The following is a 13,765-nucleotide window of genomic DNA, read 5'->3' on the forward strand; positions in this document are numbered from 1 at the left end:
TTTCATCTGCATTAATTTACATTTATCTATATTTAGAGTTAGCTGCCATTCCTTACACCAATCACAAATCCTGTCCAAGTCATCTTGTATCCTCCTACAGTCACTCAACGACGACATCTTCCCGTACACCACAGCATTATCAGCAAACAGCAGCACATTGCTATCCACCCTATCCAGAAGACAATTTATGTAGATAGAAAACAACAGCGGACCCACCACACTTCCCTGGGGCACTCTAGATGATACCCTCACCTCCGATAAACACTCACCACCGAGGACAACGTACTGGGTTCAGTTACTTAGGAAGTCTTCGAGCCACTCACATACTTGGGTACGTAGGTTAACACATGATTTTCGTTTACTTTTCAAACGGTTTTAAAAATTCAAATTGCTAGCATAATCTATTAAAAATTCTGAGTTAAAACTCTGTGCTGTGCGTCGTACTTGGGAACCAATCCCATATGCTCGTACCTTAGTTAGGAGTCTGCAGTGAGGCACCGAGTCAAACGCTTTCCGGCAGTCAAGGAATATGGCATCCGTCTGATACCCTTCATCCATGGTTCGCAAGATATCATGTGAAAAAATGGCGAGTTGCGTTTAGCAGGAGCTATGCTTTCTAAAGCCGTGCTGATGCATGGACAGCAACTTCTCTGTCTCAAGGAAATTCACTATATTCGAAGTGAGAATATGTTCGAGAATCCTGCAACAAACCGATGTTAAGGATATTGGTCTGTAATTTCGATGATCCGTCCTTCTACCCTTCTTATATACAGGCGTCACCTGCGCTTTAATCCAGTCTCTCGGGACTTTACGTTGGGCAAGAAATTCCCATACATTATTTCTGTAACTGCAGTTAGAGCCGATTTATCACCAAGTGAAGCATCAATAGCATTCATTCTCTCTTTTGCTGGTAACTAAAGTTCTTTGTCAGATTGATCTCTAGATTTCAAATTTTCGTTATCCCAGTACGCAGTATCACGTTGATTGCAAGCTTCATGTAGTGGACTAATTCCTTGGTCACCTCTAGGTAATCTTTCTTCTAATTTGGTTGCATAACCACTGTAATGACTACCAGGAAGTTGATTTTTAAATGAGAATTGATTTTAAAAGTATTTGTTAACCCGTTTCCATATTTTTCACTTTTACAAAATGTGTAAGCAAGATTATTCAGTAATCTAGTTTCTTTTGGATTATTGATGATGAAATCACTAAATTTATTACTTAACGTCTATGTTGCTCAAGGATTTTCATTGAGATAATTTTTACTTCCAAGAAATTCTTCTCATTGACTTATTGCTAATCTATCTACATCATTCATCCAGACATATTCAAGAGCTCTTTCTGTATATTTTTTTTTATTAAACATTCGCCTATCCATGGGCTAAGACCTGATTTTTTATATGAACTAGGATCTCTTTCATTTATATCTTTTCCTAATTGTCATCAACAATTGGTTTTTCATATTTTTACTCTGATAAATTTTATTTTATTGCTATTATTATAGAGTATAATGGCCCTGAATGGTATAATACTCTGTGTATGTATGTAAATCAACGATATCAGAGTTTTTAACCAAACCATTTATAATGATACATTTTATAGTTAAAAGACTCATTAATCCATCTGCAGCTTCGTATTGCTTATGCCCAGTAGTTATTTTATCATAACTGAATTGAACTGGTAAACTACACACATATTTAAGTTGATGAACAGGCTTTAATCCAAAAATTGTATCTTCAGAATTGCTGATGTGGTTTGACATTCCTTCACTTGTATTTATTCTTTTAAAATCACCATTTCACATTTTTTAACTACATCTATCACTTTTCTTTGGTTTTCATATTTTTTCAATGCATACTGTATTCATAATTCACTTAATGTATATTCATACTTGCCAATACTATGTTTGGACCAATTGAGTAGTTGTGTAATTGAGTAATCTTCAAGATGATGATAGGATACAAGTTCCTCAGACTCTCTATTTTCTTCAATATGTTTCAGAACATTATAACCTAATCCTTTGATTCTGTGTTTTACCTGTTCTTGGTTGCTTTTCCGTATTTAAACTCTTCTTTGAATTGTTCTTTTACTCTTCAATTTCGTATGACTTTTGTATCAACCTCTTTATTATATTTCATATACGTTGATTAAAGATGAAAAAACGTTAATTAATTTTAAATGTTTAACATTTATATTAAAAGTTCAGTGTTCTGTAATTACGTTTAATGTCCTTGCACCAGCAAGAATGGGCTTTAGCCAGTGGCTTCTTCAACATTTGTATTATGTTTAACCTCCTTGCACTAGCAAGCACTTTATGCAGTGGCTCGTGTAGTGTTTATGAAAATTATATTTTATTTCCGAACTTAGCTTCAATTTGTTTCCTACTCATGGCTATCGAAAAAAGTCCAAACTGATCATTTGAGTAATTATTAGATATTTCTTAAACATTGTAAAACTTCTTTAAATCTCTCCCAACAAACTCATGATCAATATAATTTACATTTTTGTTATTTTGCTTTAAAATATTTAAAAAATTCAGATTATCCATGAATAATTGTTTTGGTATTTTCGAATAAGTTGGGAGCTAAATAAGAACAATCTATGGGTCTACTACTATAAAAATATTCATTGACTATATCTTAGTTTTCAGTAAGGAAGCCACAAAAAATTGCATCTTAATTGCTTTGAAATTGATGTAATCCAACTTTTTCATCATTATTTTTCACAAAAGTTGCGATTACTTATTATTTTGATCTTCAATTATTTAACATCTTTTTATTAAATCTTGATATTTCATTTGATCTAAACATTTAGACAATACAAATAAGTGATTAATTTCATCACATTTTAACCATCCTGGTGCTAGAATATAATTATGAACCAGTAATATCAATTTTCTATAACCACATAGTCCTATGATTGCATATCGAACAGAATTTGGTAAGAGTTTACTGTGCTTGTATTTTGTGCTATTCTCAGGACTTCTTATTTTGGTTCCCAAATAGGTTTCATTTTATCAACTAAAAATTTCATTAACAAATGAGTTGTCTACTTCAATTCAGTGAAAAACCATCTGCTCTCAAAAAAAATTAACTGCAAATATACAAGGAAGTTATAATAATGTCGCAGTTGTAGGAATTTGTTCAACTTCTTTACCTTCGGAGAATACTTCGAAAAATAATAAGTTGTATTTTGATGGAGAAACGATAAAAATACCTGTTTGTCAGAGTAGTCTAAAAACTTAGAAAACTTTGTTCACTCGAAGAAGCCAAATGATCTCATTATAGCAGGTGAAATTTTGAAGAGAGTAAATATCGAGGGAGATGTAAAATTACAGATGAATATTAGAGATAGTATTGGAAGTGTCCTTCGATTTAGTGGACAAACTGTTGAAGCCAACAAAAAGATCACTGTTAGCGATGTCCCTAAAATTAATCCATTTGAGTTTTGAATATAAATTTGAATCTAATGGTGGAATATTTGTATAACATACTGATCATGTTCAACAAGAAACTAATGTTATTTCTTCAATGAAGCTTAATTTTCAGTTTCGTTAAACAATTATTCAGGAACCAAATTTTCCTGTAAATATTCCAATTTTTGATTCCATTCCAGATTTAGAAACTGCTGTAACCAATAATAATTACTGTTGGATTGTGTCTCATGGTGGCTGTGTAACAGTTGTCTTACAAATGTGTTAATCTCCTTTTAACTGAAACAAATAAAACGTTTTCCTTCGAAAAAATTATGACCTGATTCGAGAGTTATCCGTTTTACTCATTCCCTCTGAGTGAGAGCAGTAAAAATATTTTAAATGTCCCAAACAAGGATACAGAAGTTAATGTAAATATTTGTGATGAATGGTTACATCCTGATCGTACACAATTATACTTCAGCTTTAATGTTACTAGAGTTGATATTACAGATTATCCACCACATGATGGAAAATCGAATAGAAATTAATCTCTAATTGCGTGATAAAAGAGTTTGATTTGGTAGGATAAAGACAAGAAATTTCATTTTACATAGAACTGGAAACCTTTTTGTTTGTTCATCAGTTCAGTTGTGTTTGACTTCATTTGGTACTGGAAAAATAAATAAGGGAGATCATATTCTCCAGAATGGAAAAAGGAAGTAAGGAAAACGTACTTCATCCACTTGGAATACTTGTTGGATTTTTTAATATTGTAAGGAAGTTAAATGGGGAAGGTGATTTGACTATAATTTTTACTTTTAGTTCATGTGCTGACGATGCTTTTTTACGACTGGCTACCTTTAATGAATCTCGGTTTGAAGTAAAATGCACTCTTCCAAGAGAAGATAAAAGTGTTGTAGGAAGCATGGAGATTCCTGTACTAATTGTTAAATATGAACAGAATTGCGAAACTGAACAATTGGAAAATATACTGAAAAATCCGGAAACTTGAATAAATTTTTGTGAAATTAAAACTGTAATAGTTGCAAGATTATGTGCTAAAAAGATTTTTGAGTTAGATATTACAAATTTCCACAACTGTACACAAATTTGATGTACCATATTTCGTATTTGTTACATTTCAGACAAATCAGAAAAATTATCAGTTACTTAAGTCTTCATCATTCGCCCACATTAAGCTAGAAAGTACAAGCACAGACAATGGAAGAAACGAAATTTTCCCTGAGGAAACGTGAAATATCAATCCTGCAAATAATTTAGTGAAACCCCTTTAATGCATTCCTCAATCGTACACGATTTACATTAGTTAAGCAGACACTGACATAACTCCATATAATATCATAAGACACTGTCCAACCTATATAATTAACATGACTTGTAGAAAAAAAATACTGTTACAAGTCAGAAGACAACAATGAAACATTGTGCTACTTTTAATGATGAAATTCTGAATGACACACTTATATATATATATATATATATATATATATATATATATATATATATATATATATATATATATCAATCTAAGGTAAAAAATTTGGTATAGGACGCACAGGACAGAATTTTAACTCAGAATTTTTATTAGATTACGCTAGCAATTTGAATTTTTAATATCGCTTGAAAAGTAAACGAAAATCCATGTGTTGACCTACCTGCGAGCGATGGCTGTAATTTCTGTCTATGAAAGCTTACTGCTGACTGACTGCAATACAACTCTGGATCAGCTATGAAATCACAGCCTCCTGTTTACTCAGTCTCTGTCACACAAACATGAGTGTACCTCTCTCTCACGTGTCAGTTCTTTTATTGAATACCAGATGGTCCTGAAGTAAGATCCACTGACTTTCATATGGGAACATGCCTCGTTTGAAACGTAAGTTATCCTTTTTTAATAAAAATATATGTGTTGACATTGACATTTACGTGTTGTTAACAATTCGTTTCTTCAAATAAATATAATATTGGGTGAAAAAAATTATTTTATATGTGAGATAAGTTGATGGAAATGAGTAAATAAGAATCTACTAGGTTTCTCGAATCCCAGCTACATGTAACAACTGTCGATTTATGTTATCCGTGAAATTTCGCATGAATATGTCAACTAAAGGACTGTGGCTACCGAGGAGATGCACTAATAAGTGTGTCAAATGTAGACAGAAGTAGCCATTTGCTAAAGCGTTTTCTGTCTTCGCCTGTGCACTTCAAAACTACCTCAAAAATAGAGAGGTTCAGTTTATTCTGAGCTTACCCATCGTAATGCGTCGTGTACACAGGGTCAGAGACCTGAAACACGTAAACGAGTCGAAGAAGTTCGAGAGAAAACGTTTTGCTGTTTTTAATTCTTTTCTTACGTTCAGCTTTTTTGTAATGGAGATAATTTTTTATAAGTGACGTAATAATAAAAAATATTCGTTCCTCTTAGTTTTCTATGTATTTTGTAGTTACAGTTACATAGTATTTTAATTGAAAGTAAACGAGTTAGATCTGAATAGTAACAGGTATATGCAGGTTCCAAGTAAACTTTATTTAAAAAAAACGAGTGAGTCACAACCTGCTGATATCTGCTACTGAAGCTTAGTCTTGCTTGCATGTTTGTACGGGACCCTAAGAAGTAGAATTAGATGATGAGCCGCATCATCTTCCGCCGTTTCTCCTGAACGTGAAAGATAAACAGTGGTTTATCATCCAGTATGACACCTGAGTACTTGACACAATTAGTCCAGGTTATTTCTATGTCACTGAGAGTGAGTTAGTTATATGGAGATAGACGCTTTTGAGTGAACGTAGCTGCACTTGTTTTGGTGGCATTGAGAGGGATCGAGCTTGTTTGTCCCATTGTACACTGCTCGTCAGTTACCATTGTAAGAGGGAGATGGGAGCAATCACTCGTCAGCCACTGGTGAGGAGAGCTGTAACATTTGCGAACTGAGTGAGTACCACCAGTGTTAATGACGGGAGATCTTTCACGCACATAACGATGCAGTCTGCAACGTGTTTGAAACTGTAAGGTTTTCTATTAATTTTAACCATAGTTCTCCGATATTGAAGGAAACTGTCGAGAAGTGGTAAGCAGTAAGCCTGTAAAGTTCATAAATTGTGGAGCCTGAGCAGTAACTAACATTCCAGACAGTATCAAAAGCTTTCCCCACATCCAGGAATACTGACACAGTGTAGTTGTAGACATTTAAATTATAAGCCACTTATTCTATATTCTGCAGCTCAGCCAGTAATGTGGGCCTTCACACACACTGGCCTGGGTGAATAGTGCTGTTTTCAAGATACGCTGTCTGCAATGCTGGAATAGGATTCGTACTAGGATCTTGGATATTACTGACTGCAGGTTAGTTGTCCAGCAATTGTTGGGTTTTGTGAGGTCCTTCCCTCGTTTGGGCAATAGTACAAACTTGTTTTTGTACTCAGCTGACGAACCCCTTGACCTTTGCCGATGTAGGGATCTCAGGTGTTAGGTGCCCAGGAAGACCCAGAATTTCTTATTCTGGACGTTAGTGGTGGAGCAACAGGGGCGTCGCCCCACTCTCCATCGCTGCCAAATTTATTCAGGGTGGCGGAACCAAGATGGCGGCGATAGATATGGCAACAAAGCAATGACGTCATGGAGGGAAGTTCAAGTATTTGCAGGAAAATAGGTCAATTGGCTACCTCCACTAACATAACCCCTCCCCCCCTTCCCCAAGAAATTGGCGGTAAATTCAAATTCCAACCAGTCAATGCAACACACCATGGCTACCACCACTAACCTAAGAAAATTGTTGGGAAATTGTTCGCTTGGGTTACCTCCAATAACCTAAGTCATCTGACTGCCACCTCTTCCTAGGAATAGGCTGGGAAAGGACTGAGCCTCTGCTGGGATGCTGGATATGATGGATGTAAGTCTTTATTTTCAATCTTTATTTAAACAATTTGAGGCAGTATCCCCATCGAATGTGTTCACCATGGTGTCTGGAGTCCAACTGACCTAGTACACAGTACCGCCATCAAAGAGCATTGTCGTCCCTTCTGTGACATAATCCCAGATGGCGGTCTGGGTGGGGGGGGGGGGGGTGTAAGGCAGGAAAATGACTCAGCCTGTGCTGGGCTACTGGATAGGATGCACGTAAGTCTTTATTCTACAGGCAGTCTTTATTTAAACAGTCAGAGATTGTACCGCCACCCTATGTGTCCTCCATGAGGTATCAAGTCCAACTGACCCATTACACAGTACTGCCACCAGAGGGCCATGTCGTCCCTTCTGTGACGTAATCCAAGATGGCAGTCTCGGGTGGGGGAGAGGGGGGAATGGCAGGAAAAGGATTCAGCCTTTGCTGGGATGATGGAGAAAGGAAGGAATGTACTTTATTAATTTTGGAACGATTTATTTAGGGATGGATCTGACATAGTATATTTATTACAGTGATACAAAACACTTCCTCACACGTGCTTGTGGTCACACTACACAGCACACAGAGCAGAAAACTATTGTGAATCGCCGAAATAATGCCGTTCACCTATGTACAGACCAATAAACAACTCTTAGATTGTCTAAATAATGCACGTAAAAGGCTCTGCAATCACGCTTGCTAATCGTCAAGTGCCGAAAACATGCACTGCCTACCTGTTCACAAAATAGTGGAACAGACATCAAAACAATTCGTAAATTGTCGAAAGATAATGCATGTGTAATGCTAGGCAAACTCACTCACAACACTTGAACAGCCGAAAATCATCCAGTGCACAAACACTCAGTGCACATAAAATACGCTTTGGAACTATCATCAACCGCAACTATCAGAAGCTACAACGCGCAGACACACTTTGTAGGGGAAGCCGGACGCAAACCAGCACATACACTGACATACAGATAACACAGCAGATACTCAGCAAATGAGGAATATGTGGGGCGGAGGCGACTGGATACAATCGGGTACTTTGCTATTCTATACCTCCTGATCAGTGCATTTGCGTTAGTGTTGGCAGCAGTTCAACATTTACAAGCAATTTCAGAACACGGAACGAGAGGTTATGTCATGATTACATGGGTAGAAATGACATTAAAAAAATTGACAGAATTGTGGAAAATACGTATATATTGATGGAATTATCACCAAAATGCGAGGAAATAGAGGAAGAGCTTCTGTGTCTTCTGCTTGGCGCAGAACAATTTGTACATAGGAACAAATATACGACTGCAAGAGGAATTCGAGAAAACATCGACATGGAAGCGAAGGGCACCAGCGAAACAGTCGAGCCAACATTCTACTGCATGTCTATTGAGGTAACAGTGATACACGCGAGTTGACTACTGTATTTGACGCTTTTCAGAAGGACAGAGAACCATCTGCCTGTAAACTTACTTGCATCTGTTTCAAAGCATGACATCAATAAACGTAATGCCGTGTGACCAGGGCCTCCCGTCGGGTAGACCATTCGCCAGGTGCAAGTCTTTCGACATGAAGCCACTGCGGCGACTGGCGCGTCGATGGGGCTGAAATGACGCTGATTAGGACAACACAACACCCAGTCCCTGAGTGGAGAAAATCTCCGACCCAGCTGGGAATCGAACCCTGACCCTTGTGATTGACATTCTGTAGCTCTGACACTTTTTTTTTGAACAGGAAGGCAGGGTGAACAAACAGTAATTATTCGTATAGTTGTGCACTCCTAGGGATAAGAAAAGTATCGAGACAGCAAGAAAAATTTTGAAACCATAAACTCAACGTAATGGCCATTCTTTTTTTTTTTTTTACATTAATAAAGTAAATGACATTCCGTATCACGGGCGAAAGTGAAGACGAAGTTATCATCTGCATCACAATCCCTGCAGTACGCGGTGTTGCATCATTAATTTGGCATCCAGTAATATAACCTTATTATACCTGCCATTATCGGCAGCAAGTTATTTTTTTTCACACGTTAACATAATCCAATCAGATCTAGCCCCAACAGGTGAGAGCTACGTGTCTTCTCAGTGTGCAATATGCCAATATATTTGAACCGTAAAGTAATGTCTCTAGTCGTTCTGCTGCAGGAGTCTTCTCATTTCTGGGACACCCCAGCTGTCGGGTGGGTTGTGAAAAACACTTCCTAAGAAATTGCAAAAGTAAGTCCTGTATTTCGTATGACTCTGAATGAGTTCCTTTTGTTCTTGTAGGTATATCCAATAATCCATAACGGTCTTAATATCGTACGAAAACATATATTTCGTCACATGTCCAGCGATCCAATTGACGGCATACGTCTGTTGTTTGGGAAAAAAGTCTTATCCGGTAGAAAAAGTGCATCCGATGTGATTTCTGTGTAGCTAGTGCTCCGAAGGAAGGCCAGTATTCGACAAATCAGCATCCAGACGTCCCTCGCTGCGCCACACACTAAACCATTTTCTTCCCTTCCTAACATCCCATAGTTTGTGTAAAGAGGAGAATCGACCGTATGAATTGTATGTAATCGAATTCAGGTCTCAAGTTTACGGCTTATAAGAGTATACCATATCGACCTCGGTGCTATTGACAGTAATGAGGTATGCACTGCACACCAAATTTGCTTCCAAGTTCTCGTTGGGTATTTTAATTCCATTACGTTGCGGTTATGGTGGTCCATCAAGCAGCGATAGATCTCCCGAGTCGTGGGTATTCTCGTCGAAGTTACTTTCAGACGAACATAACTATAATCAACAAGAACTGAGGCTATGTGTGCTAGGGAAGGTGAAATGTTGCCCACCGCTAGGGGGGGGGGGGAGAGGGGGGTTCGTATGAAGGCGGAACAAGTACTTCTATCAGAGCTGATGTTATGGTATGCTTCCGTTGTTGTCAATTTCGTATCATCGCTCGCATGTAAAGCGCCAAAGTTTTTTTTCACACGTTTGTAAGGTTGAGGCGTCCGTTCCGGAACTGTAGGGTTAACGTGTCATATCTGATCCTAAATAACATCCCAGTACTAACACAATAACCAAAGGCGGCCATGAGGCGGTCCGTAATACCCTTCGGTATTGGTAGGATATGCTCTAAATGGGGCAGTCTTGACGCTATGTGAACGTTGGTGTATGCCACACGTTGGATCATGTCAGAGGCCTTCAGTGAGTTGTTGCGTATCGTCAGACGAACATTCTGCTGAAACCGCCGAGAACTCGCCGACGCTGATATCTGTAGTGAACGGATAAATGTGACCCCCAGACAGCGATTCCACCATCTGGAACGGTCACGGTACGTCTTCGAGACCTCGTCCAATTTGCATAATATTTTATTTCGTCATGTTAACGACACTGCCTGCCGCTGTCCCGTAGGAGTCTACATGTTCGACAGCCTGACGCACTTCATGTCCTGATCTGACAAGAAGGATCAGGTCGTCCGCATATGCGCGACAAACGAAACAGTTCTATCCAAGTAAGTAAGCGCATCGTAACACACATCAGCGGCTGGAGTGCTATCGCAAATAGCATCATGGAGAGTGGACACCCTTTTCGAACCGAGCTGTTAATGGTAATCGAGCCCGCTTCCGGACCCTTTACAATCACTGTCGATGTAGCCTCTAGTATGAGCGTCATAACTATGGAGATGAAAACAGGTGGAACCGCCATTCGGCTCATGGCTGGTGACAAGAAGTCATTGTTTATCCTGACCAACGCACGATCGAAGTCCACAGATATCACCGCTGCTCGCTTTCTACACTTTTCCGCAAGGGCGATAACGGCACGGTATTCACTTAACGCCGAGATATTGCTTTGCATCCCTAGGCAAGCCTGATCAGGGGATATTGTCCTAGATATCGCCAGTTTGACATGAGATGCTAGCAGTCGTGCGTAGATTTTATAGTGGGTGTTTAGCGTAGTGAGAGGCCGATATTGGTTAACACTGCGACTCCCCGTCATCCTCGGGATGGGAAGAAGAAAGCCCGTCACAAAATTCGACGGTAGGAGCACGTCAGGACGCATCGTCACACTGTACATCGAACCCACTGTGGCATCACCATGTCCGTAAATTCTCGATAAAACTCTACCGTAATCCCGTCTGGCCCTGTTGATTTATGGGCTGCTCCTTTTTTGAGTGCCACCCTTATATCGTCTTCTGTGAGTGGCTCCATAAGTGCTCCCTCATGCATCTCTTTCAATGTCGTTTGCAGATGTTGCAATATGTCTTCCCCCACTCGACGGTCCGTCGGTGTTCCTGCATACAGGTGGCCGAAATGCTCTAAAAATTCAATTGCAATGTCCTGTTGTGTTGTCAGTTGATGGCAACCTAAACCGTGGAGCACTGTGACCAATGCCCGGCGGTTACGTTTGTATTCCTGCGACACATGGTGCTTAGAGGTACGTTCACCAGTGATGGTGTCGAGACATCTTACCCGTATCGGGATGCCACCCAGTCGTCGCCGCATGATCGACTGGATTTGTGCCTTGACACGATGAACTTCTGCATGATCTTTTGCAGACGGCACCTGGAATGACATCAAACGAAGCATGGCGTGGTAATAATCAAGAGTGTCTCTTTGCCATCTTGTCTTATCTCGACCATGCTGTATGAGAGCTCTTCTCATTGCTGGCTTAGTACACTCGAGCCACCATAGAAATACTGAGGCATATGTTGGTAGACGGCGTTGACATGTAGCCCATACCTCCTCGACTCTCTGACGACATTCAGGGTCCACCAAAAATGATGAATTGAGCTGCCATGCCCCGTGCCTTCTCCACATACTTTGCAGAGGGAGTGCTATGGTACAAATGTAAGCCAGATGATCGGTAAATGCTGCAGGTCATCGTTCCACATCGACCACCTTATCCCATAGCCCAACTGACACATATATTCCATCAAGTCTGCTCGCCGAGTGACTGGTAAAAAGAAGCTTTATCCCTCACGGTTCCTATGAATCCTATTCAATTGTCGCATAACTCCAGGCCCCGTCATAGCACTTGCAGTTCACGACAGGTAGTGTAATGTGGAATCTGGTCTTCCTGGGCTAAAACACAATTGAAATCACCACCAGTAATGAAATGATCGAATCTACAGGTAAATAAGAGCACAATCTCTTCCGAATAATATCTCACACGCGCCCGTCTATTGTCTGTGCCGGAAGGGGCACAAATATTGAGAATAGGAATTCCATTAACAGTTATCGCTAGTCCTCGTGCCGCTGCCAGATAACCAAGGTCACGAACCAGAATCCCGTTCCGAACCAGTATCGCCGTTCCACTGTCGTTGTCCAACTAAGGCGAGGTGTAGGAGATGTACCAGTGTTCTTCCTGGAACTCAGGATTGTAAATTTCCTGCACCATCAGTATATCCGCATCCGACGCGTATATCATATCCCAAAACAATTACTGTTTCACGGGTGCTCTAATGATATTTAAGTTCACTATAAATACCGTATCTATAGTCCGTTTGCACATTCACAGAGGATCGCTCGACGGACGTCTTCCTGCGGCATTAGGTTTCTTGAGATGCAGACGGGTGTGAGCCCCCACCAATGGAAGGGTCCACATCGGTCATTTCTTCATCCTGCTCGTGCCAGCTGATATTATTGGGGTGCTGCAAACTTCCCTGTGTTGCACTGATGTGTGGAATCTGTGGATCTTTAGCAGCTTTAGTCTCCGCTGCAGAATGGGTGTCGGGCCCATGAGGGGATGCGTCGTCTGAACGACATTACATCTTTTCACTGCCCAAATTCATATGTTCAGCGACATCCTAAGCTTGTGGTTCTAAGTCAGTTACGTCCATAGTGTTAGACTCATCAGGGCTCTCAAGAAGAGAAGGGAGACTCTCCGTAGAGTTTAGTCGGCGCTTCTTGCGGCGCTTCGGCGAGCGTTGTTTGCGGGCCCTAACCTCGGCCTCTGGTAGTGACGAGTCTTGTATCCCCTGCTGTCTCGCCATCGCCACAACGCCATGGGGCCGTTCCACTTCCATGCCCTGCATCGTGCTATCATCCTCTTTCCCCACCATCTGCAGTGTCTGTGATTGGAGGTTGGTCACGGCTATTCTTCTACACGAACGAAGATTTATGCGGTGTACTCCATTCCCCTGTCGCATCTTGTTTGTAAAATGGATACTTTAGTTTTATAATTAAGATGATTCTAAGTTAACAATAGGTCTTTGTGAGATACTGCAATCCCTGGGTATACATCTGATTAACAGAAGTGCTATTTACAAAGTTAAGGGCGGCATGACTTGTAATTTGACATGTCGGACGCTGCTGCTATGTGTTTATCTGTTTTCTTGTAAGAGGATTTTTCCGTTACTAACTATCATTTCATATAGGTGTGATGTGGAGATGGTATAATTTCTGAACCGTGATCGGATGTGAACAGTAGACTCTATATATATATCTGGAAAGTTATATTGT

Source organism: Schistocerca serialis, chromosome 3 (genome assembly GCF_023864345.2).
Source record: "Schistocerca serialis cubense isolate TAMUIC-IGC-003099 chromosome 3, iqSchSeri2.2, whole genome shotgun sequence".
Classification (NCBI taxonomy): domain Eukaryota; kingdom Metazoa; phylum Arthropoda; class Insecta; order Orthoptera; family Acrididae; genus Schistocerca; species Schistocerca serialis.